Here is a 19,823-nt window from a genome sequence, read left to right on the forward strand (position 1 = left end):
TTGCAGAGAAAGGCTGACTTGTAGTGGGCACATCTTCTTCCCTGACGTGATTATTCTCTGTAGCTGAAACTGAGACTCTCAGATCACTTTGTGTCTGCCAACAAAGCAGCAGCAGCTGAAGATGACCAACTTCCTCATGTGTCACAGGGTGATCAGACGTTGCAACAAAAGACATGCAGGTGGTAGAGAGAAGAGAAGAAGCTTACAGCACCTGGTATTCCCAGATAGTCCACCATCCAAGTACTAACCAGGCCCAACCCTGCTTTTCTTCCAAGATCAGACGAGGTCAGGCATATTCAGGGTGGTGCGGCCGTAAGCAACAATAGCTGTGACAAATGTGCATTATATAGGTACTGGAATCATACACTTCTTCTATGTAACCAGATAATTGCAGAGAAAGGCTGACTTGTAGTGGGCACATCTTCTTCCCTGACGTGATTATTCTCTGTAGCTGAAACTGAGACTCTCAGATCACTTTGTGTCTGCCAACAAAGCAGCAGCAGCTGAAGATGACCAACTTCCTCATGTGTCACAGGGTGATCAGACGTTGCAACAAAAGACATGCAGGTGGTAGAGAGAAGAGAAGAAGCTTACAGCACCTGGTATTCCCAAGCAGTCTCCCATCCAAGCACTAAGCAGGCTCAACCCTGCTTGGCTTCCGAGATCATACGAGGTCGGGCATGTTTTTTTTTTTTTTTTTTTATTTATTAGAAAAATACAAAAAGGTAGTTTTACAACACTGTCACACGATATTCAAAAATTCAAACTTAGATCTCCATTGTCAACTACAACAAAACTGTTATTCGGGAGAAACGACTCCATGAATACCTCCCTTTTAACCATAAAGAGAGATCTTAAATACCATTCCACCAGACCAACAAAAAGGGACCAAGAATTGTTTTTCTTTTTTTCAAACAATAGATCGCACCTGCAAATGTACAAGGCGTGTTTAGCAACTGAAAGTAAGAAATTTACCAAGACTGAATTAACATTGCTGGGTGTTTGGGTGAAGAGCCCGAAGAGCTGCATTTGGTCCCTTAATGTTCCCACTGGTCGGAGGTTACATTTCTCAGTGATTAGTGCCCACAGGTGGTCGCGAAAGCTCCTCGAAGCTGGACACTCCAGGAAGATGTGCTGTATCGTCTCCGGATGGGATTCACACGCCGGACAGTCCCTGGACCACCTGTTTTTGTTGATTTGATGGAGAATAATTGCTGTATACATTATCCTGTGCCTCATTTTGAAATCGGTGTTAAAGACCGAGGGTGGAATTAACGGGCTAGCTATTGTCTTCCAGATTGTCTTTGTCGTTATATGCTCAAAAATCATCCTCCACTGTCTAGTAGCAGCTGGTGCTTTTACAATTTTGCGCAGAAACAAGTTATATATTTGTTTCGTGTTCAATTCCCCAAAATTTAAAACTCTATCCCCATAATTACAGACAAAGGTTGGCCCACTTACCAGTCTTGATGACCGCACCACAGAGCCGAGGACGAGCAGCCAGTCTGGAGGTACATTCTCTGCCAGCTGGGCGCACACCCTCCTCACCACCTCTTTCCTATGTATGATGTTTTCTTTTCTTAGAGTATTCTCAACACGAACCAGATCCAACCTGCCGTGCCGATCCAAGACAGTCCCAAAGGTGTCGACTCCTCCTCTCTCCAGAGCCGCGCACCTAAATGGCCGCCCTGCCTGCTGCAGATCTGGGTTGTGGAAGAGCGGCTGCCGCAAAAGCTGTCCGAGATGTTGAATCTTACCGTCCAGACCTGGTCGGAATGCCTGCCAAGCCTCCATCACCTCAGCCCAGAAAGGATCAAGGTGACAGAGGCTCGTTGATGGGAGAACTTGACATAGGTTAAACATGCCATGCCGCCCGCAGGAGTTTATTGACCGCCCTAAAGCTTCATGCCAAAGATGCAGGTCCGGATTATTGAAGAGTTTTGTTAGCAGTCGCAATCTAAAAGCCAGTCGTTTCGTGTCTATGTCCACGAGGTTGAGACCGCCGTTTTTCTTACCACCAATGAGAGTGTTATGCGACACCATGATTCTCTTACCTTTCCAGATGAAATTATTGAATGACCGGTGGTTCAGGGCGGTCAACACACTCCGCGGCGCGGCATGGACATGCAGGGTATGGTAAAGCTTAGTAACCGCCAGCGCGTTGGCGACAACCACTCTTCCCCTATGCCCGAGGGCCCTCATCCTCCAGAGGCTTAAGGTGTTCTCTATCCTCCCTGTGACCGCAGACCATGATCTCTCCGCCGCAAGCTGCTCGTCCACCCCCAGGTACACTCCCAAAAACTTGAAGGGGCCATCTATCAAACATACCTGGGAGAGCTGCGGCGGAGCGGCCGCGGCTCCGCAGCACAGCAAGCCAGATTTGGACAGATTCAGCTTGCCTCCAGTCGCTTTGCAGAAGAAATCCACCAACCCCAGAGCCAGAGTTAGGCTCTTGGGGTCGGCTGCTACCAACGTAGTGTCGTCAGCGAACTGGAGGAGCTTTATCTGTCCTCCTCCGGAGGAGAGAACCCCCCGGACATCAGGGTCCCCATCTATTAAACAGGCTAGCGGCTCCACAGCCAAGGTGAACAGCAGAGAGGAGAGCGGACACCCCTGTCTCACCGATCGCCACAGCCGGACGGGGTCCGTCAGGTTTCCATTCAGACTTACCCTACTCGTTGCCGAATTGTAGAGGGTCCGCACCCAGCCGACGAATCTGTTCCCGAACCCAAAGGCCTTCAAGACCCCCCAAAGGTACTCATGCTCGACTCTATCGAATGCCTTCTCGAAGTCCAGGTTCAGGAAATACCCGCCACTCTCCTGCAGGAGCCTTAGCGTCTCCTTTGCGGTCAGTATGGTGTCATATATTGTCCGACTCGGTACACTGTAGGCCTGGTTTTTATTTATTATATGTGGCATTATGGGTTTGATTCTATTAGCCAGTATTTTCATAAATATTTTATAATCCGTATTTAACAAGCTTATCGGTCTATAATTATTCAAGTTATTTCTATCTCCGTTATTTTTATATATTAATTTAATTATTCCCTCATTAAATGTTCTAGGTATAACTATGTTTTTATTTTCCGTTATTTCTGTATAGATTTTCGTCAGAATCGGTACCAATTTATCACTGAAAGTTTTATAGAATTCAGTTGTCATCCCATCCCGTCCCGGACTCTTGTTGTTCCCTAATGACATTATTGCCCCCTCAACTTCTAATTTGAATATTTTATTGTCAGTTATCTGGGCTTCTTCCTTAGTTAATTTGTTTTTAATTAGTGAGAACAGATGATCCGCGTGAGTTCTATCTAGTGTGTCAGAGCTAAAGAGTCTTTGATAAAACAGCCGACTGACCTCCATCATGTCTCCCTCCTCGCACACCTCCACCTCTTGGTCATTCAGTAAGGAAGTTATTATGGACCTATTTTTGTTTCTCTTCTCCAATCCCAAGAAGAATGCTGTCGATTTTTCCCCCTCCACCCAATGCTGCACCCTTGCCCTTACGCAAGCCCCTTGACATTTCCTCCTGCCCAAATCGTCCAGGCGCTTCATCAAGAGAGACAGTTTGTATGTATCCCGGCTGGGATCATCATCCAACCTTACCTGTTCTTTATTTATGTCCTTCTTCAGTTGCCTCTCTACCCTATTTTCTTCCCACTTCTTATTGATACAGTAATGAATCGTTTTTGTTTTCAATCTTGTTTTAACGTGTTCCCACCATTCTAAAGGTTCCTGTATTATGTCCACTTCTTCATTTATATAATCTAGTTGTTTATTAATGATATTTATATATTTACTATCTTCAAGTAAACTATTATTTAAGCACCATAGATTAAACTTATTTGTGACTTGGCGGTCCTTCAACGTTAAAATGATCGGACCATGGTCACTAATATGGCTGCTTCCATAATCAATTGTATTTATCCATTGAACAATATTTCTACTTATTAAGCATAGATCTATTCTAGTTTGCTTCAATATTCCTTTGATTACGCTCTTCCTTGAAAAAGCTACCTTGTCTTTATTTAATAATCTCCAGATATCAATTAGATCATTTTCATTCATTATATTCAATAAAGCTCTTCTGCTGCTGTCATTTTTAAAAACATTTGCCGCCGAGACATCTAGTCGTGAGAGTGCCACATTCAAATCTCCTATTAGGATCGTGTTGGTGCTTATGAATCCCTTTAGATTTTCAAAATACCTCTTTCTCTCCGTTTCAATGTTGGGGGCATAGCTATTTATCAGTCTAATAATATTATTTTTATAATTTAGGTCTAATATTAATTGCCTACCCTGGTCATCTCTATGTATTTCTTTTATATCTTTAAATAACTTGCTATTTTTTATTAATACAGCCACCCCACAACATTTATTTACTCCATTTGAGATATAAATGCTGCCTACCCATAATTTCTCTATTTTTGCTAGTATATCACCATCCCAGTTAGTTTCTTGCAACACAACTATATCACAATCTACACTCAGGAAGAACTCCTCCATCCTCTTTTCGTTCCTCAGCCCCGCCACATTTTGTGAAAAGATAGTGAGCATAAGGAAAAGGGAGATGTACAGTCTACTTATCTGGCCAAACCCTTCATTTTAGTTTTTTCCGCACTTTTTGACCGACTCTCTCCAAAGGTGCCCTTTTTCTTGCCGTCAGTAGCTGGCGATCCATCTCCAAGCTTGAGCTGGGGGGGGTTTCGCTTGGGCCCATAGGCGATAAACATGTATCTGGGAGGGGCTCACTCCCCAGCTCGGGCGTTTGCTGCCTCCGTTCACTTCTATTTGAAGTAGCCACTGAGTCGGTTGCATATTCTTCACTTGTTTTTTCGCCTCTATATTTAGTATGTGAGCTTACCTGAGCCCCTCCCTGTGCCAGCTCCACAGCCTGGTCCTTGGTATCCAGGGTAGAGCCCATTTTTCGGGCTCCCCCCGCCAGATCGCAGGCAGGACCCATTTTTCGAGTCCCCCCAACTTCTGGAGCCTGCCCAGCGGAATATATCAGAGAGTCTGGGGTAATTTTCACTCCCTGAGGCTCACTAACCTCCAGATCCACCTCCCCCAGCCCATCAGATTCTTCATCTCCCGTTGAGTCTTGTCCATCCTCCTCACTTGCACTAGCACACACACAGTTTGTTAACGGGTTGCAGCAGACTATACATCGCTCTCCTCCCTCAACACACTCCCTGGCATAGTGCCCTTGACCACCACATTTGTGGCACACAAATTCTGGGCATTCTCGGACAATATGTCCCGGCTGCAAACATAATCGGCATACCTTTACCTGTCTATCGTGTATGACCCTGAAGAAGTGGTGTCCGTTGGCCGTGTTGAATTTTGCAGAGTATGGCAGAGACTGTACTGCATCTGTGAATCTCACCCTGACAAACCTTGTGCCATCCACAATCGATGTTCCAGGCCACATTCTCCTCTTTATTTTGGATACTGCTTCCACTCCCCATCCTCGCAATTTCTCCAAGATCTCCTGATCCGAAACATATGCTGGCAAATTTAGAAAAGAGACGATCAGTTCATCATTTACCAGTTTCCTCCCCGTTACCACCATTGCTCCCATCTTGAAGCCATCCATTAATTTGTCTCTTGCTATTTCGTTGCTTAGAGTGATTTCATAGGATGTTGGCCCCAAGGGCCTACACCCCAGAATTCCTCCGCACAGCATGCGTATCGTCCTCAGAAGGTTAATAATTGTCACCTTCTCTGGCCCCTCAATATCTATGACCATTGTCAGCTCTTTTTTATAGGAAGCCTCTCCTACATCCTTCTCTGTCACCATTTTCCCAGTTAACTTGTCCATTGTCTCGTCTCTCCGGTCCACTACCCCCACCAAATCATCCATCTGAAAAACAAAACAGAACAAAAAGCGCCTCCCCACCGCCTGCGCTGATGGGGAGGGATAATCCCCACACAAAAAAAAGAATCAAGATCTATATCTATATTGCTGGAAAAACAAACAAAAGAAAGGAAGGAAAGACAAAAACACTCAGCAAACAATTGGAGCGAGAGCTCCTCAGACCTGCTGCTGCACTCTGTGGCTCCCACACCTGTTGCTCATCAGAAAAATGGGCGTGTTCAGGGTGGTGTGGCCGTAAGCAACAATGTCTCTGACAAATGTGCATTATATAGGTACTGGAATCATACGGTTCCTCTATGCAACCAGATAATTGCCGAGAAAGGCTGATAAGTAGTGGGCACATCTTCTTCCCTGACGTGATTATTCTCTCGAGCTGAAACTGAGACTCTCAGATCACTTTGTGTCTGCCAACAAAGCAGCAGAAGCTGAAGATGACCAACTTCCTCATGTGTCACAGGGTGATCAGACATTGCAACAAAAGACATGCAGGTGGTAGAGAGAAGAGAAAAAGCTTACAACACCTGGTATTCCGAAGAGGTCTTCCATCCAAGTACAAACCAGGCCCAACCCTGCTTGGCTTCCGAGATCAGACGAGGTCGGGCATGTTCAGGGTTGTGTGGCCGTAAGCAACAATGTCTCTGACAAATGTGCATTATATAGGTACTGGAATCATACGGTTCCTCTATGCACCCAGATAATTGCAGAGAAAGGCTGATGTGTAGCGGGCATATCATCTTCTCTGATGTGATCATTCTCTGCAACTGAAACTGAGACTCTCAGATCACTTCGTGTCAGCCAACAAAGCAGCAGCAGCTGAAGATGACCAACTTCCTCATGTGTCACAGGGTGATCAGACGTTGCAACAAAAGACATGCAGGTGGTAGAGAGAAGAGAAAAAGCTTACAGCACCTGGTATTCCCAAGAGGTCTTCCATCCAAGTACTAACCACGCCCAACCCTCCTTGGCTTCCAAGATCAGACGAGGTCGGGCATATTCAGGGTGGTGCGGCCGTAAGCAACAATAGCTGTGACAAATGTGCATTATATAGGTACTGGAATCATACACTTCTTCTATGTAACCAGATAATTGCAGAGAAAGGCTGACTTGTAGTGGGCACAACTTCTTCCCTGATGTGATTATTCTCTTCAGCTGAAACTGAGACTCTCAGATCACTTCGTGTCTGCCAACAAAGCAGCAGAAGCTGAAGATGACCAACTTCCTCATGTGTAACAGGGTGATCAGACGTTGCAACAAAAGACATGCAGGTGGTATAGAGAAGAGAAAAAGCTTACAGCACCTGGTATTCCCAAGCGGTCTCCCATTCAAGTCCTAACCAGGCCCAACCCTGCTTGGCTTCCGAGATCAGACGAGGTCGGGCTTATTCAGGGTGGTGTGGCCGTAAGCAACAATAGCTGTGACAAATGTGCATTATATAGGTACTGGGATCATACACTTCCTCTGTGTAACCAGATAATTGCCGAAAAAGGCTGACTTGTAGTGGGTTCATCTTCCTCCTTGATGTGATTATTCTCTTCAGCTGAAAATGAGACTCTCAGATCACCTCGTGTCTATCAACAAAGCAGCAGCAGCTGAAGATGACCAACTTCTTCACGTGTCACAGGGTGATCAGACGTTGCAACAAAAGACATGCAGGTGGTAGAGAGAAGAGAAGAAGCTTACAGCACCTGGTATTCCCAAGCAGTCTCCCATCCAAGCACTAAGCAGGCTCAACCCTGCTTGGCTTCCGAGATCATACGAGGTCGGGCATGTTCAGGGTGGTGTGGCCGTAAGCAACAATGTCTCCGACAAATGTGCATTATATAGCTACTGGAAGCATACGGTTCCTCTATGCAACCAGATAATTGCCGAGAAAGGCTGATGTGTAGCGGGCATATAATCTTCTCTGATGTGATCATTCTCTTCAGCTGAAACTGAGACTCTCAGATCACTTCGTGTCTGCCAACAAAGCAGCAGAAGCTGAAGATGACCAACTTCCTCATGTGTCACAGGGTGATCAGACGTTGCAACAAAAGACATGCAGGTGGTAGAGAGAAGAGAAGAAGCTTACATCACCTGGTATTCCGAAGTGGTCTCCCATCCAAGTACTAACCAGGCCCAACCCTGCTTTTCTTCCAAGATCAGACGAGGTCAGGCATATTCAGGGTGGTGCGGCCGTAAGCAACAATAGCTGTGACAAATGTGCATTATATAGGTACTGGAATCATACACTTCTTCTATGTAACCAGATAATTGCAGAGAAAGGCTGACTTGTAGTGGGCACAACTTCTTCCCTGATGTGATTATTCTCTTCAGCTGAAACTGAGACTCTCAGATCACTTCGTGTCTGCCAACAAAGCAGCAGAAGCTGAAGATGACCAACTTCCTCATGTGTAACAGGGTGATCAGACGTTGCAACAAAAGACATGCAGGTGGTATAGAGAAGAGAAAAAGCTTACAGCACCTGGTATTCCCAAGCGGTCTCCCATTCAAGTCCTAACCAGGCCCAACCCTGCTTGGCTTCCGAGATCAGACGAGGTCGGGCTTATTCAGGGTGGTGTGGCCGTAAGCAACAATATCGGTGACAAGTGTGCATTATATAGGTACTGGGATCATACACTTCCTCTGTGTAACCAGATAATTGCCGAAAAAGGCTGACTTGTAGTGGGTTCATCTTCCTCCTTGATGTGATTATTCTCTTCAGCTGAAAATGAGACTCTCAGATCACCTCGTGTCTATCAACAAAGCAGCAGCAGCTGAAGATGACCAACTTCTTCACGTGTCACAGGGTGATCAGACGTTGCAACAAAAGACTTGCAGGTGGTAGAGAGAAGAGAAAAAGCTTACAGCACCTGGTGTTCCCAAGCTGTCTCCCATCCAAGTACTAACCAGTTACAACCCTGTTTGGCGTCCGAGATCAGACGAGGTCGGGCTTATTCAGGGTGGTGTGGCCGTAAGCAACAATGTCTCTGACAAATGTGCATTATATAGGTACTGGAATCATACGGTTCCTCTATGCAACCAGATAATTGCCGAGAAAGGCTGATGTGTAGCGGGCAAATCATCTTCTCTGATGTGATCATTCTCTGCAACTGAAACTGAGACTCTCAGATCACTTTGTGTCAGCCAACAAAGCAGCAGCAGCTGAAGATGACCAACTTCCTCATGTGTCACAGGGTGATCAGACGTTGCAACAAAAGACATGCAGGTGGTAGAGAGAAGAGAAAAAGCTTACAGCACCTGGTATTCCCAGAATGTCTACCACCCAAGTACTAACCAGGCCCAAACCTGCTTGGCTTCTGAGATCAGATGAGGTTGGGCATATTCAGGGTGGTGTGGCCGTAAGCAACCATAACTGTGACAAATGTGCATTATATAGGTACTGGAATCATACAGTTCCTCTGTGTAACCAGATAATTGCCGAAAAAGGCTGACTTGTAGTGGGTTCATCTTCATCCTTGATGTGATTATTCTCTTCAGCTGAAACTGAGACTCTCAGATCACCTCGTGTCTATCAACAAAGCAGCAGCAGCTGAAGATGACCAACTTCTTCACGTGTCACAGGGTGATCAGACGTTGCAACAAAAGACATGCAGGTGGTAGAGAGAAGAGAAAAAGCTTACAGCACCTGGTATTCCCAAGATGTCTCCCATCCAAGTACTAACCAGGTACAACCTTCTTGGTGTCCGAGATCAGGCGAGGTCGGGCTTATTCAGGGTGGTGTGGCCGTAAGCAACAATGTCTCTGACAAATGTGCATTATATAGGTACTGGAATCATACGGTTCCTCTATGCAACCAGATAATTGCCGAGAAAGGCTGATGTGTAGCGGGCAAATCATCTTCTCTGATGTGATCATTCTCTGCAACTGAAACTGAGACTCTCAGATCACTTTGTGTCAGCCAACAAAGCAGCAGCAGCTGAATATGACCAACTTCCTCATGTGTCACAGGGTGATCAGACGTTGCAACAAAAGACATGCAGGTTGTAGAGAGAAGAGAAAACGCTTACAGCACCTGGTATTCCCAAGCAGTCTCCCATCCAAGTACTAAGGAGGCTCAACCCTGCTTGGCTTCCGAGATCAGACGAGGTCGGGCATGTTCAGGGTGGTGTGGCCGTAAGCAACAATGTGTCTGACAAATGTGCATTATATAACTACAGGAATCATACGGTTCCTCTATGTAACCAGATAATTGCTGAGAAAGGCTGATGTGTAGTCGGCACATCTTCTTCCCTGACGTGATTATTCTCTTCAGTTGAAACTGAGACTCTCAGATCACTTCGTGTCTTCCAACAAAGCAGCAGCAGCTGAAGATGGCCAACTTCCTCGTGTGTCACAGGGTGATCAGACGTTGCAACAAAAGACATGCAGGTTGTAGAGAGAAGAGAAAACGCTTACAGCACCTGGTATTCCCAAGCAGTCTCCCATTAAAGTACTAACCAGGCCCAACCCTCCTTGGCTACCGAGATCAGACGAGGTCGGGCATGTTCAGGGTGGTGTGGCCGTAAGCAACAATGTCTGTGACAAATGTGCATTATATAGGTACTGGAATCATACGGTTCCTCTATGTAACCAGATAATTGCCGAGAAAGGCTGACTTGTAGTGGGCACATCTTCTTCCCTCATGTGATCATTCTCTGCAGCTGAAACTGAGACTCTCAGATCACTTCGTGTCTGCCAACAAAGCAGCAGAAGCTGAAGATGACCAACTTCCTCATGTGTCACAGGGTGATCAGACGTTGCAACAAAAGACATGCAGGTGGTTGAGAGAAGAGAAAAAGCTTACAGCACCTGGTGTTCCCAAGCTGTCTCCCATCCAAGTACTAACCAGGTACAACCCTGTTTGGCGTCCGAGATCAGACGAGGTCGGGCTTATTCAGGGTGGTGTGGCCGTAAGCAACAATGTCTCTGACAAATGTGCATTATATAGGTACTGGAATCATACGGTTCCTCTATGCAACCAGATAATTGCCGAGAAAGGCTGATGTGTAGCGGGCAAATCATCTTCTCTGATGTGATCATTCTCTGCAACTGAAACTGAGACTCTCAGATCACTTTGTGTCAGCCAACAAAGCAGCAGCAGCTGAAGATGACCAACTTCCTCATGTGTCACAGGGTGATCAGACGTTGCAACAAAAGACATGCAGGTGGTAGAGAGAAGAGAAAAAGCTTACAGCACCTGGTATTCCCAGAATGTCTACCATCCAAGTACTAACCAGGCCCAAACCTCCTTGGCTTCTGAGATCAGATGAGGTTGGGCATATTCAGGGTGGTGTGGCCGTAAGCAACCATAACTGTGACAAATGTGCATTATATAGGTACTGGAATCATACGGTTCCTCTATGCAACCAGATAATTGCCGAGAAAGGCTGATGTGTAGCGGGCAAATCATCTTCTCTGATGTGATCATTCTCTGCAACTGAAACTGAGACTCTCAGATCACTTTGTGTCTGCCAACAAAGCAGCAGCAGTAACTGAAGATGACCAACTTCCTCATGTGTCACAGGGTGATCAGACGTTGCAACAAAAGACATGCAGGTTGTAGAGAGAAGAGAAAACGCTTACAGCACCTGGTATTCCCAAGCAGTCTCCCATCCAAGTACTAAGGAGGCTCAACCCTGCTTGGCTTCCGAGATCAGACGAGGTCGGGCATGTTCAGGGTGGTGTGGCCGTAAGCAACAATGTGTCTGACAAATGTGCATTATATAACTACAGGAATCATACGGTTCCTCTATGTAACCAGATAATTGCTGAGAAAGGCTGATGTGTAGTCGGCACATCTTCTTCCCTGACGTGATTATTCTCTTCAGTTGAAACTGAGACTCTCAGATCACTTCGTGTCTTCCAACAAAGCAGCAGCAGCTGAAGATGGCCAACTTCCTCGTGTGTCACAGGGTGATCAGACGTTGCAACAAAAGACATGCAGGTTGTAGAGAGAAGAGAAAACGCTTACAGCACCTGGTATTCCCAAGCAGTCTCCCATTAAAGTACTAACCAGGCCCAACCCTCCTTGGCTACCGAGATCAGACGAGGTCGGGCATGTTCAGGGTGGTGTGGCCGTAAGCAACAATGTCTGTGACAAATGTGCATTATATAGGTACTGGAATCATACGGTTCCTCTATGTAACCAGATAATTGCCGAGAAAGGCTGACTTGTAGTGGGCACATCTTCTTCCCTCATGTGATCATTCTCTGCAGCTGAAACTGAGACTCTCAGATCACTTCGTGTCTGCCAACAAAGCAGCAGAAGCTGAAGATGACCAACTTCCTCATGTGTCACAGGGTGATCAGACGTTGCAACAAAAGACATGCAGGTGGTTGAGAGAAGAGAAAAAGCTTACAGCACCTGGTGTTCCCAAGCTGTCTCCCATCCAAGTACTAACCAGGTACAACCCTGTTTGGCGTCCGAGATCAGACGAGGTCGGGCTTATTCAGGGTGGTGTGGCCGTAAGCAACAATGTCTCTGACAAATGTGCATTATATAGGTACTGGAATCATACGGTTCCTCTATGCAACCAGATAATTGCCGAGAAAGGCTGATGTGTAGCGGGCAAATCATCTTCTCTGATGTGATCATTCTCTGCAACTGAAACTGAGACTCTCAGATCACTTTGTGTCAGCCAACAAAGCAGCAGCAGCTGAAGATGACCAACTTCCTCATGTGTCACAGGGTGATCAGACGTTGCAACAAAAGACATGCAGGTGGTAGAGAGAAGAGAAAAAGCTTACAGCACCTGGTATTCCCAGAATGTCTACCATCCAAGTACTAACCAGGCCCAAACCTCCTTGGCTTCTGAGATCAGATGAGGTTGGGCATATTCAGGGTGGTGTGGCCGTAAGCAACCATAACTGTGACAAATGTGCATTATATAGGTACTGGAATCATACGGTTCCTCTATGCAACCAGATAATTGCCGAGAAAGGCTGATGTGTAGCGGGCAAATCATCTTCTCTGATGTGATCATTCTCTGCAACTGAAACTGAGACTCTCAGATCACTTTGTGTCAGCCAACAAAGCAGCAGCAGCTGAAGATGACCAACTTCCTCATGTGTCACAGGGTGATCAGACGTTGCAACAAAAGACATGCAGGTGGTCGAGAGAAGAGAAAAAGCTTACAGCACCTGGTATTCCCAAGAGGTCTTCCATCCAAGTACTAAGGAGGCTCAACCCTGCTTGGCTTCCGAGATCAGACGAGGTCGGGCATGTTCAGGGTGGTGTGGCCGTAAGCAACAATGTGTCTGACAAATGTGCATTATATAACTACAGGAATCATACGGTTCCTCTATGTAACCAGATAATTGCTGAGAAAGGCTGATGTGTAGTCGGCACATCTTCTTCCCTGACGTCATTATTCTCTTCAGTTGAAACTGAGACTCTCAGATCACTTCGTGTCTTCCAACAAAGCAGCAGCAGCTGAAGATGGCCAACTTCCTCGTGTGTCACAGGGTGATCAGACGTTGCAACAAAAGACATGCAGGTTGTAGAGAGAAGAGAAAACGCTTACAGCACCTGGTATTCCCAAGCAGTCTCCCATTAAAGTACTAACCAGGCCCAACCCTCCTTGGCTACCGAGATCAGACGAGGTCGGGCATGTTCAGGGTGGTGTGGCCGTAAGCAACAATGTCTGTGACAAATGTGCATTATATAGGTACTGGAATCATACGGTTCCTCTATGTAACCAGATAATTGCCGAGAAAGGCTGACTTGTAGTGGGCAAATCTTCTTCCCTCATGTGATTATTCTCTGCAGCTGAAACTGAGACTCTCAGATCACTTCGTGTCTACCAACAAAGCAGCAGCAGCTGAAGATGACCAACTTCCTCATGTGTCACAGGGTGATCAGACGTTGCAACAAAAGACATGCAGGTGGTAGAGAGAAGAGAAAAAGCTTACAGCACCTGGTGTTCCCAAGAGGTCTCCCATCCAAGTACTAACCAGGTACAACCCTGTTTGGCGTCCGAGATCAGACGAGGTCGGGCATGTTCAGGGTGGTGTGGCCGTAAGCAACAATGTCTCTGACAAATGTGCATTATATAGGTACTGGAATCATACGGTTCCTCTATGTAACCAGATAATTGCCGAGAAAAGCTGATAAGTAGTGGGCACATCTTCTTCCCTGACGTGATTATTCTCTCGAGCTGAAACTGAGACTCTCAGATCACTTTGTGTCTGCCAACAAAGCAGCAGCAGCTGAAGATGACCAACTTCCTCATGTGTCACAGGGTGATCAGACGTTGCAACAAAAGACATGCAGGTGGTAGAGAGAAGAGAAAAAGCTTACAGCACCTGGTGTTCCCAAGCTGTCTCCCATCCAAGTACTAACCAGGTACAACCCTGTTTGGCGTCCGAGATCAGACGAGGTCGGGCTTATTCAGGGTGGTGTGGCCGTAAGCAACAATGTCTCTGACAAATGTGCATTATATAGGTACTGGAATCATACGGTTCCTCTATGAAACCAGATAATTGCTGAGAAAGGCTGATGTGTAGCGCGCAAATCATCTTCTCTGATGTGATCATTCTCTGCAACTGAAACTGAGACTCTCAGATCACTTTGTGTCTGCCAACAAAGCAGCAGCAGTAACTGAAGATGACCAACTTCCTCATGTGTCACAGGGTGATCAGACGTTGCAACAAAAGACATGCAGGTGGTAGAGAGAAGAGAAGAAGCTTACAGCACCTTGTATTCCCAAGCGGTCTCCCATCCAAGTACTAACCAGCCCCAACCCTGCTTGGCTTCCGAGATCAGACGAGGTCGGGCATATTCAGGGTGGTGTGGCCGTAAGCGACAATTTCTGTGACAAATGTGCATTATATAGGTAATGGAGTCATACGGTTCCTCTATGTAACCAGATAATTGCCGAGAAAGGCTGATGTGTAGTGGGCACATCTTGTTCCCTGACGTGATAATTCTCTCCAGCTGAAAATGAGACTCTCAGATCACTTCGTGTCTGCCAACAAAGCAGCAGCAGCTGCTGAAGATGACCAACTTCCTCATGTGTCACAGGGTGATCAGACGTTGCAACAAAAGACATGCAGGTGGTAGAGAGAAGAGAAAAAGCTTACAGCACCTGGTATTCCAAAGCAGTCTCCCATCTAAGTACTAACCAGGCCCAACCGTGCTTGGCTTCCGTGATCGGACAAGGTCGGATATGTTGAGGGTGGTGTGGCCGTAAGCAACAAAGTCTGTGACAAATGTGCATTATATTGGTACTGGAATCATACAGTTCCTCTATGTAACCAGATAATTGCCGAGAAAGGCTGATGTGTAGTGGGCATATCTTCTTCCCTGATGTGATTATTCTCTCCAGCTGAAACTGAGACTCTCAGATCACTTCGTGTCTGCCAACAAAGCAGCAGCAGCTGAAGATGACCAACTTCTTCACGTGTCACAGGGTGATCAGACGTTGCAACAAAAGACATGCAGGTGGTAGAGAGAAGAGAAAAAGCTTACAGCACCTGGTATTCCCAAGCTGTCTCCCATCCAAGTACTAAGCAGGCTCAACCCTGCTTGGCTTCCGAGATCAGACAAGGTCGGGCATGTTCAGGGTAGTGTGGCCGTAAGAAACAATGTGTCTGACAAATGTGCATTATATAAGTACAGGAATCATACGGTTCCTCTATGTAACCAGATAATTGCTGAGAAAGGCTGATGTGTAGTGGGCACATCTTCTTCCCTGACGTGATTATTCTCTTCAGCTGAAACTGAGACTCTCAGATCACTTCGTGTCTTCCAACAAAGCAGCAGCAGCTGAAGATGGCCAACTTTCTCATGTGTCACAGGGTGATCAGACGTTGCAACAAAAGACATGCAGGTTGTAGAGAGAAGAGAAAATGCTTACAGCACCTGGTATTCCCAAGCAGTCTCCCATTAAAGTACTAACCAGGCCCAACCCTCCTTGGCTTCCGAGATCAGACGAGGTCGGGCTTATTCAGGGTGGTATGGCCGTAAGGAACAATTTCTGTGACAAATGTGCATTATATAGGTACTGGAATCATACAATTCCTCTATGTAACCAGATAATTGCAGAGAAAGGCTGACTTGTTATGGGCACATCTTCTTCCCTGATGTGATTATTCTCTGCAGCTGAAACTGAGACTCTCAGATCACTTCGTGTCTGCCAACAAAGCAGCAGCAGCTGAAGATGACCAACTTCCTCATGTGTCACAGGGGGATCAGACGTTGCAACAAAAGACATGCAGGTGGTCGAGAGAAGACAAAAAGCTTACAGCTCCTGGTATTCCCAAGCGGTCTCCCATTTAAGTACTAACCAGGCCCAACCCTCCTTGGCTTCCGAGATAAGACGAGGTCGGGCATGTTCAGGGTGGTGTGGCCGTAAGCAACAATGTCTGTGACAAATGTGCATTATATAGGTACTGGAATCATACGGTTCCTCTATGTAACCAGATAATTGCAGAGAAAAGCTGACTTGTAGTGGGCACATCTTCTTCCCTGACGTGATTATTCTCTGCAGCTGAAACTGAGACTCTCAGATCACTTCGTGTCTGCCAACAAAGCAGCAGCAGCTGAAGATGACCAACTTCCTCATGTGTCACAGGGTGATCAGACGTTGCAACAAAAGACATGCAGGTGGTAGAGAGAAGAGAAAAAGCTTAAAGCACCTGGTATTCCCAGGCAGTCTACCTTCCAAGTACTAACCAGGCCCAAACCTGCTTGGCTTCCGAGATCGTGCTTATTCAGGGTGGTGTGGCTGTAAGCAACAATATATGTGACAAATGTGCCTTATATAAGTACTGGAATCATACACTTCCTCTATGTAACCAGATAATTGCCGAGAAAGGCTGACTTGTAGTGGGCACATCTTCTTCCCTGATGTGATTATTCTCTGCAGCTGAAACTGAGACTCTCAGATCACTTTGTGTCTGCCAACAAAGCAGCAGCAGCTGAAGATGACCAACTTCCTCATGTGTCACAGGGTGATCAGACGTTGCAACAAAAGACATGCAGGTGGTAGAGAGAAGAGAAAAAGCTTACAGCACCTGGTATTCCAAAGCAGTCTCCCATGTAAGTACTAACCAGGCCCAACCGTGCTTGGCTTCCGAGATCGGACAAGGTCGGATATGTTGAGGGTGGTGTGGCCGTAAGCAACAAAGTCTGTGACAAATGTGCATTATATTGGTACTGGAATCATACAGTTCCTCTATGTAACCAGATAATTGCCGAGAAAGGCTGATGTGTAGTGGGCATATCTTCTTCCCTGATGTGATTATTCTCTCCAGCTGAAACTGAGACTCTCAGATCACTTTGTGTCTGCCAACAAAGCAGCAGCAGCTGAAGATGACCAACTTCCTCATGTGTCACAGGGTGATCAGACGTTGCAACAAAAGACATGCAGGTGGTAGAGAGAAGAGAAAAAGCTTACAGCACCTGGTATTCCCAAGCAGTCTCCCACCCAAGTACTAACCAGGCACAACCCCGCTTGGCTTCCGAGATCGGACGAGGTCGGGCATATTATATTCAGGGTGGTGTGGCCGTAAGCGACAATCTCTGTGACAAATGTGCATTATATAGGTACTGGAATCATACGGTTCCTCTATGTAACCAGATAATTGCAGAGAAAGGCTTATGTGTAGTGGGCACATCTTCTTCCCTGACGTGATTATTCTCTGCAGCTGAAACTGAGACTCTCAGATCACTTCGTGTCTGCCAACAAAGCAGCAGAAGCTGAAGATGACCAACTTCCTCATGTGTCACAGGGTGATCAGACGTTGCAACAAAAGACATTCAGGTGGTCCAGAGAAGAGATAAAGCTTACAGCACCTGGTATTCCCAAGTGGTCTCCCACCCAAGTACTAACCAGGCCAACCGTGCTTGGCTTCCGAGATCAGACGAGGTCAGGCATGTTCAGGGTGGTGTTGCCGTAAGCGACAATGTCTGTGACAAATGTGCATTATATAGGTACTGGAATCATACGGTTCCTCTATGTAACCAGATAATTGCCGAGAAAGGCTTATGTGTAGTGGGCACATCTTCTTCCCTGACGTGATTATTCTCTGCAGCTGAAACTGAGACTCTCAGATCACTTCGTGTCTGCAAACAAAGCAGCAGAAGCTGAAGATGACCAATTTCCTCATGTGTCACAGGGTGATCAGACGTTGCAACAAAAGACATTCAGGTGGTCCAGAGAAGAGATAAAGCTTACAGCACCTGGTATTCCCAAGCAGTCTCCCACCCAAGTACTAACCAGGCCAACCGTGCTTGGCTTCCGAGATCAGACGAGGTCAGGCATATTGAGGGTGGTGTGGCCGTAAGCAACAATGTCTGTGACAAATGTGCATTATATAGGTACTGGAATCATACAGTTCCTCTATGTAACCAGATAATTGCCGAGAAAGGCTGATGTGTAGGGGGCACATCTTCTTCCCTGACGTTATTATTCTCTTCAGTTGAAAATGAGACTCTCAGATCACTTCGTGTCTGCCAACAAAGCAGCAGAAGCTGAAGATGACAAACTTCCTCATGTGTCACAGGGTGATCAGATGTTGCAACAAAAGACATGCAGGTGGTAGAGAGAAGAGAAAAAGCTTACAGCACCTGGTATTCCCAAGCAGTCTCCCATTGAAGTACGAACCAGGCCCAACCCTGCTTGGCTTCCAGGATAAGACAAGGTGGGGCTTATTCAGGGTGGTGTGGCCATAAGCAACAATGTTTGTTACAAATGTGAATTATATAGGTACTGGAATCATACACTTCCTCTATGAAACCAGATAATTGCCGAGAAAGGCTGATGTGTAGTGGGCATATCATCTTCTCTGATGTGATCATTCTCTTCAGCTGAAACTGAGACTCTCAGATCACTTCGTGTCTGCCAACAAAGCAGCAGCAGCTGAAGATGACCAACTTCTTCACGTGTCACAGGGTGATCAGACGTTGCAACAAAAGACATGCAGGTGGTAGAGAGAAGAGAAAAAGCTTACAGCACCTGGTATTCCCAAGCTGTCTCCCATCCAAGTACTAAGCAGGCTCAACCCTGCTTGGCTTCCGAGATCAGACAAGGTCGGGCATGTTCAGGGTAGTGTGGCCGTAAGAAACAATGTGTCTGACAAATGTGCATTATATAAGTACAGGAATCATACGGTTCCTCTATGTAACCAGATAATTGCTGAGAAAGGCTGATGTGTAGTGGGCACATCTTCTTCCCTGACGTGATTATTCTCTTCAGCTGAAACTGAGACTCTCAGATCACTTCGTGTCTTCCAACAAAGCAGCAGCAGCTGAAGATGGCCAACTTTCTCATGTGTCACAGGGTGATCAGACGTTGCAACAAAAGACATGCAGGTTGTAGAGAGAAGAGAAAATGCTTACAGCACCTGGTATTCCCAAGCAGTCTCCCATTAAAGTACTAACCAGGCCCAACCCTCCTTGGCTTCCGAGATCAGACGAGGTCGGGCTTATTCAGGGTGGTATGGCCGTAAGGAACAATTTCTGTGACAAATGTGCATTATATAGGTACTGGAATCATACAATTCCTCTATGTAACCAGATAATTGCAGAGAAAGGCTGACTTGTTATGGGCACATCTTCTTCCCTGATGTGATTATTCTCTGCAGCTGAAACTGAGACTCTCAGATCACTTCGTGTCTGCCAACAAAGCAGCAGCAGCTGAAGATGACCAACTTCCTCATGTGTCACAGGGGGATCAGACGTTGCAACAAAAGACATGCAGGTGGTCGAGAGAAGACAAAAAGCTTACAGCTCCTGGTATTCCCAAGCGGTCTCCCATTTAAGTACTAACCAGGCCCAACCCTCCTTGGCTTCCGAGATAAGACGAGGTCGGGCATGTTCAGGGTGGTGTGGCCGTAAGCAACAATGTCTGTGACAAATGTGCATTATATAGGTACTGGAATCATACGGTTCCTCTATGTAACCAGATAATTGCAGAGAAAAGCTGACTTGTAGTGGGCACATCTTCTTCCCTGACGTGATTAT

At 46.3% G+C, this 19,823-nt stretch overlaps 33 pseudogenes; all 33 read right to left on the reverse strand.

Annotated features, from left to right (window-relative positions):
* Positions 1-199: 199 nt before the first annotated feature.
* On the reverse strand, positions 200-318 carry LOC140278691 (5S ribosomal RNA; annotated as a pseudogene).
* Positions 319-6,387: 6,069 nt separating this feature from the next.
* On the reverse strand, positions 6,388-6,506 carry LOC140275909 (5S ribosomal RNA; annotated as a pseudogene).
* Positions 6,507-6,775: 269 nt separating this feature from the next.
* On the reverse strand, positions 6,776-6,894 carry LOC140289441 (5S ribosomal RNA; annotated as a pseudogene).
* A 269-nt stretch (positions 6,895-7,163) lies between these two features.
* On the reverse strand, positions 7,164-7,282 carry LOC140300135 (5S ribosomal RNA; annotated as a pseudogene).
* Positions 7,283-7,551: 269 nt separating this feature from the next.
* On the reverse strand, positions 7,552-7,670 carry LOC140289095 (5S ribosomal RNA; annotated as a pseudogene).
* A 269-nt stretch (positions 7,671-7,939) lies between these two features.
* LOC140283115 (5S ribosomal RNA) lies at positions 7,940-8,058 on the reverse strand (annotated as a pseudogene).
* A 269-nt stretch (positions 8,059-8,327) lies between these two features.
* LOC140300137 (5S ribosomal RNA) lies at positions 8,328-8,446 on the reverse strand (annotated as a pseudogene).
* A 269-nt stretch (positions 8,447-8,715) lies between these two features.
* LOC140296430 (5S ribosomal RNA) lies at positions 8,716-8,834 on the reverse strand (annotated as a pseudogene).
* A 269-nt stretch (positions 8,835-9,103) lies between these two features.
* LOC140293862 (5S ribosomal RNA) lies at positions 9,104-9,222 on the reverse strand (annotated as a pseudogene).
* Positions 9,223-9,878: 656 nt separating this feature from the next.
* LOC140291131 (5S ribosomal RNA) lies at positions 9,879-9,997 on the reverse strand (annotated as a pseudogene).
* A 269-nt stretch (positions 9,998-10,266) lies between these two features.
* LOC140315018 (5S ribosomal RNA) lies at positions 10,267-10,385 on the reverse strand (annotated as a pseudogene).
* Positions 10,386-10,654: 269 nt separating this feature from the next.
* On the reverse strand, positions 10,655-10,773 carry LOC140292510 (5S ribosomal RNA; annotated as a pseudogene).
* A 269-nt stretch (positions 10,774-11,042) lies between these two features.
* LOC140296344 (5S ribosomal RNA) lies at positions 11,043-11,161 on the reverse strand (annotated as a pseudogene).
* A 272-nt stretch (positions 11,162-11,433) lies between these two features.
* Positions 11,434-11,552, reverse strand: LOC140291132 (5S ribosomal RNA; annotated as a pseudogene).
* A 269-nt stretch (positions 11,553-11,821) lies between these two features.
* Positions 11,822-11,940, reverse strand: LOC140315029 (5S ribosomal RNA; annotated as a pseudogene).
* Positions 11,941-12,209: 269 nt separating this feature from the next.
* Positions 12,210-12,328, reverse strand: LOC140292512 (5S ribosomal RNA; annotated as a pseudogene).
* A 269-nt stretch (positions 12,329-12,597) lies between these two features.
* LOC140296345 (5S ribosomal RNA) lies at positions 12,598-12,716 on the reverse strand (annotated as a pseudogene).
* Positions 12,717-12,985: 269 nt separating this feature from the next.
* LOC140287611 (5S ribosomal RNA) lies at positions 12,986-13,104 on the reverse strand (annotated as a pseudogene).
* Positions 13,105-13,373: 269 nt separating this feature from the next.
* LOC140315040 (5S ribosomal RNA) lies at positions 13,374-13,492 on the reverse strand (annotated as a pseudogene).
* Positions 13,493-13,761: 269 nt separating this feature from the next.
* Positions 13,762-13,880, reverse strand: LOC140303938 (5S ribosomal RNA; annotated as a pseudogene).
* A 269-nt stretch (positions 13,881-14,149) lies between these two features.
* On the reverse strand, positions 14,150-14,268 carry LOC140292513 (5S ribosomal RNA; annotated as a pseudogene).
* A 272-nt stretch (positions 14,269-14,540) lies between these two features.
* Positions 14,541-14,659, reverse strand: LOC140300911 (5S ribosomal RNA; annotated as a pseudogene).
* Positions 14,660-14,931: 272 nt separating this feature from the next.
* Positions 14,932-15,050, reverse strand: LOC140295478 (5S ribosomal RNA; annotated as a pseudogene).
* A 269-nt stretch (positions 15,051-15,319) lies between these two features.
* LOC140294896 (5S ribosomal RNA) lies at positions 15,320-15,438 on the reverse strand (annotated as a pseudogene).
* Positions 15,439-15,707: 269 nt separating this feature from the next.
* On the reverse strand, positions 15,708-15,826 carry LOC140318159 (5S ribosomal RNA; annotated as a pseudogene).
* A 269-nt stretch (positions 15,827-16,095) lies between these two features.
* LOC140288879 (5S ribosomal RNA) lies at positions 16,096-16,214 on the reverse strand (annotated as a pseudogene).
* A 647-nt stretch (positions 16,215-16,861) lies between these two features.
* LOC140293509 (5S ribosomal RNA) lies at positions 16,862-16,980 on the reverse strand (annotated as a pseudogene).
* A 269-nt stretch (positions 16,981-17,249) lies between these two features.
* Positions 17,250-17,373, reverse strand: LOC140270693 (5S ribosomal RNA; annotated as a pseudogene).
* Positions 17,374-17,642: 269 nt separating this feature from the next.
* Positions 17,643-17,760, reverse strand: LOC140286950 (5S ribosomal RNA; annotated as a pseudogene).
* Positions 17,761-18,029: 269 nt separating this feature from the next.
* Positions 18,030-18,147, reverse strand: LOC140293370 (5S ribosomal RNA; annotated as a pseudogene).
* Positions 18,148-18,804: 657 nt separating this feature from the next.
* LOC140294897 (5S ribosomal RNA) lies at positions 18,805-18,923 on the reverse strand (annotated as a pseudogene).
* A 269-nt stretch (positions 18,924-19,192) lies between these two features.
* On the reverse strand, positions 19,193-19,311 carry LOC140318165 (5S ribosomal RNA; annotated as a pseudogene).
* Positions 19,312-19,580: 269 nt separating this feature from the next.
* On the reverse strand, positions 19,581-19,699 carry LOC140288880 (5S ribosomal RNA; annotated as a pseudogene).
* Positions 19,700-19,823: the final 124 nt, after the last annotated feature.

This window comes from Leuresthes tenuis, unplaced genomic scaffold (genome assembly GCF_036924035.1).
Source record: "Leuresthes tenuis unplaced genomic scaffold, fLeuTen1.0.hap1 SCAF_1, whole genome shotgun sequence".
Lineage (NCBI taxonomy): Eukaryota > Metazoa > Chordata > Actinopteri > Atheriniformes > Atherinopsidae > Leuresthes > Leuresthes tenuis.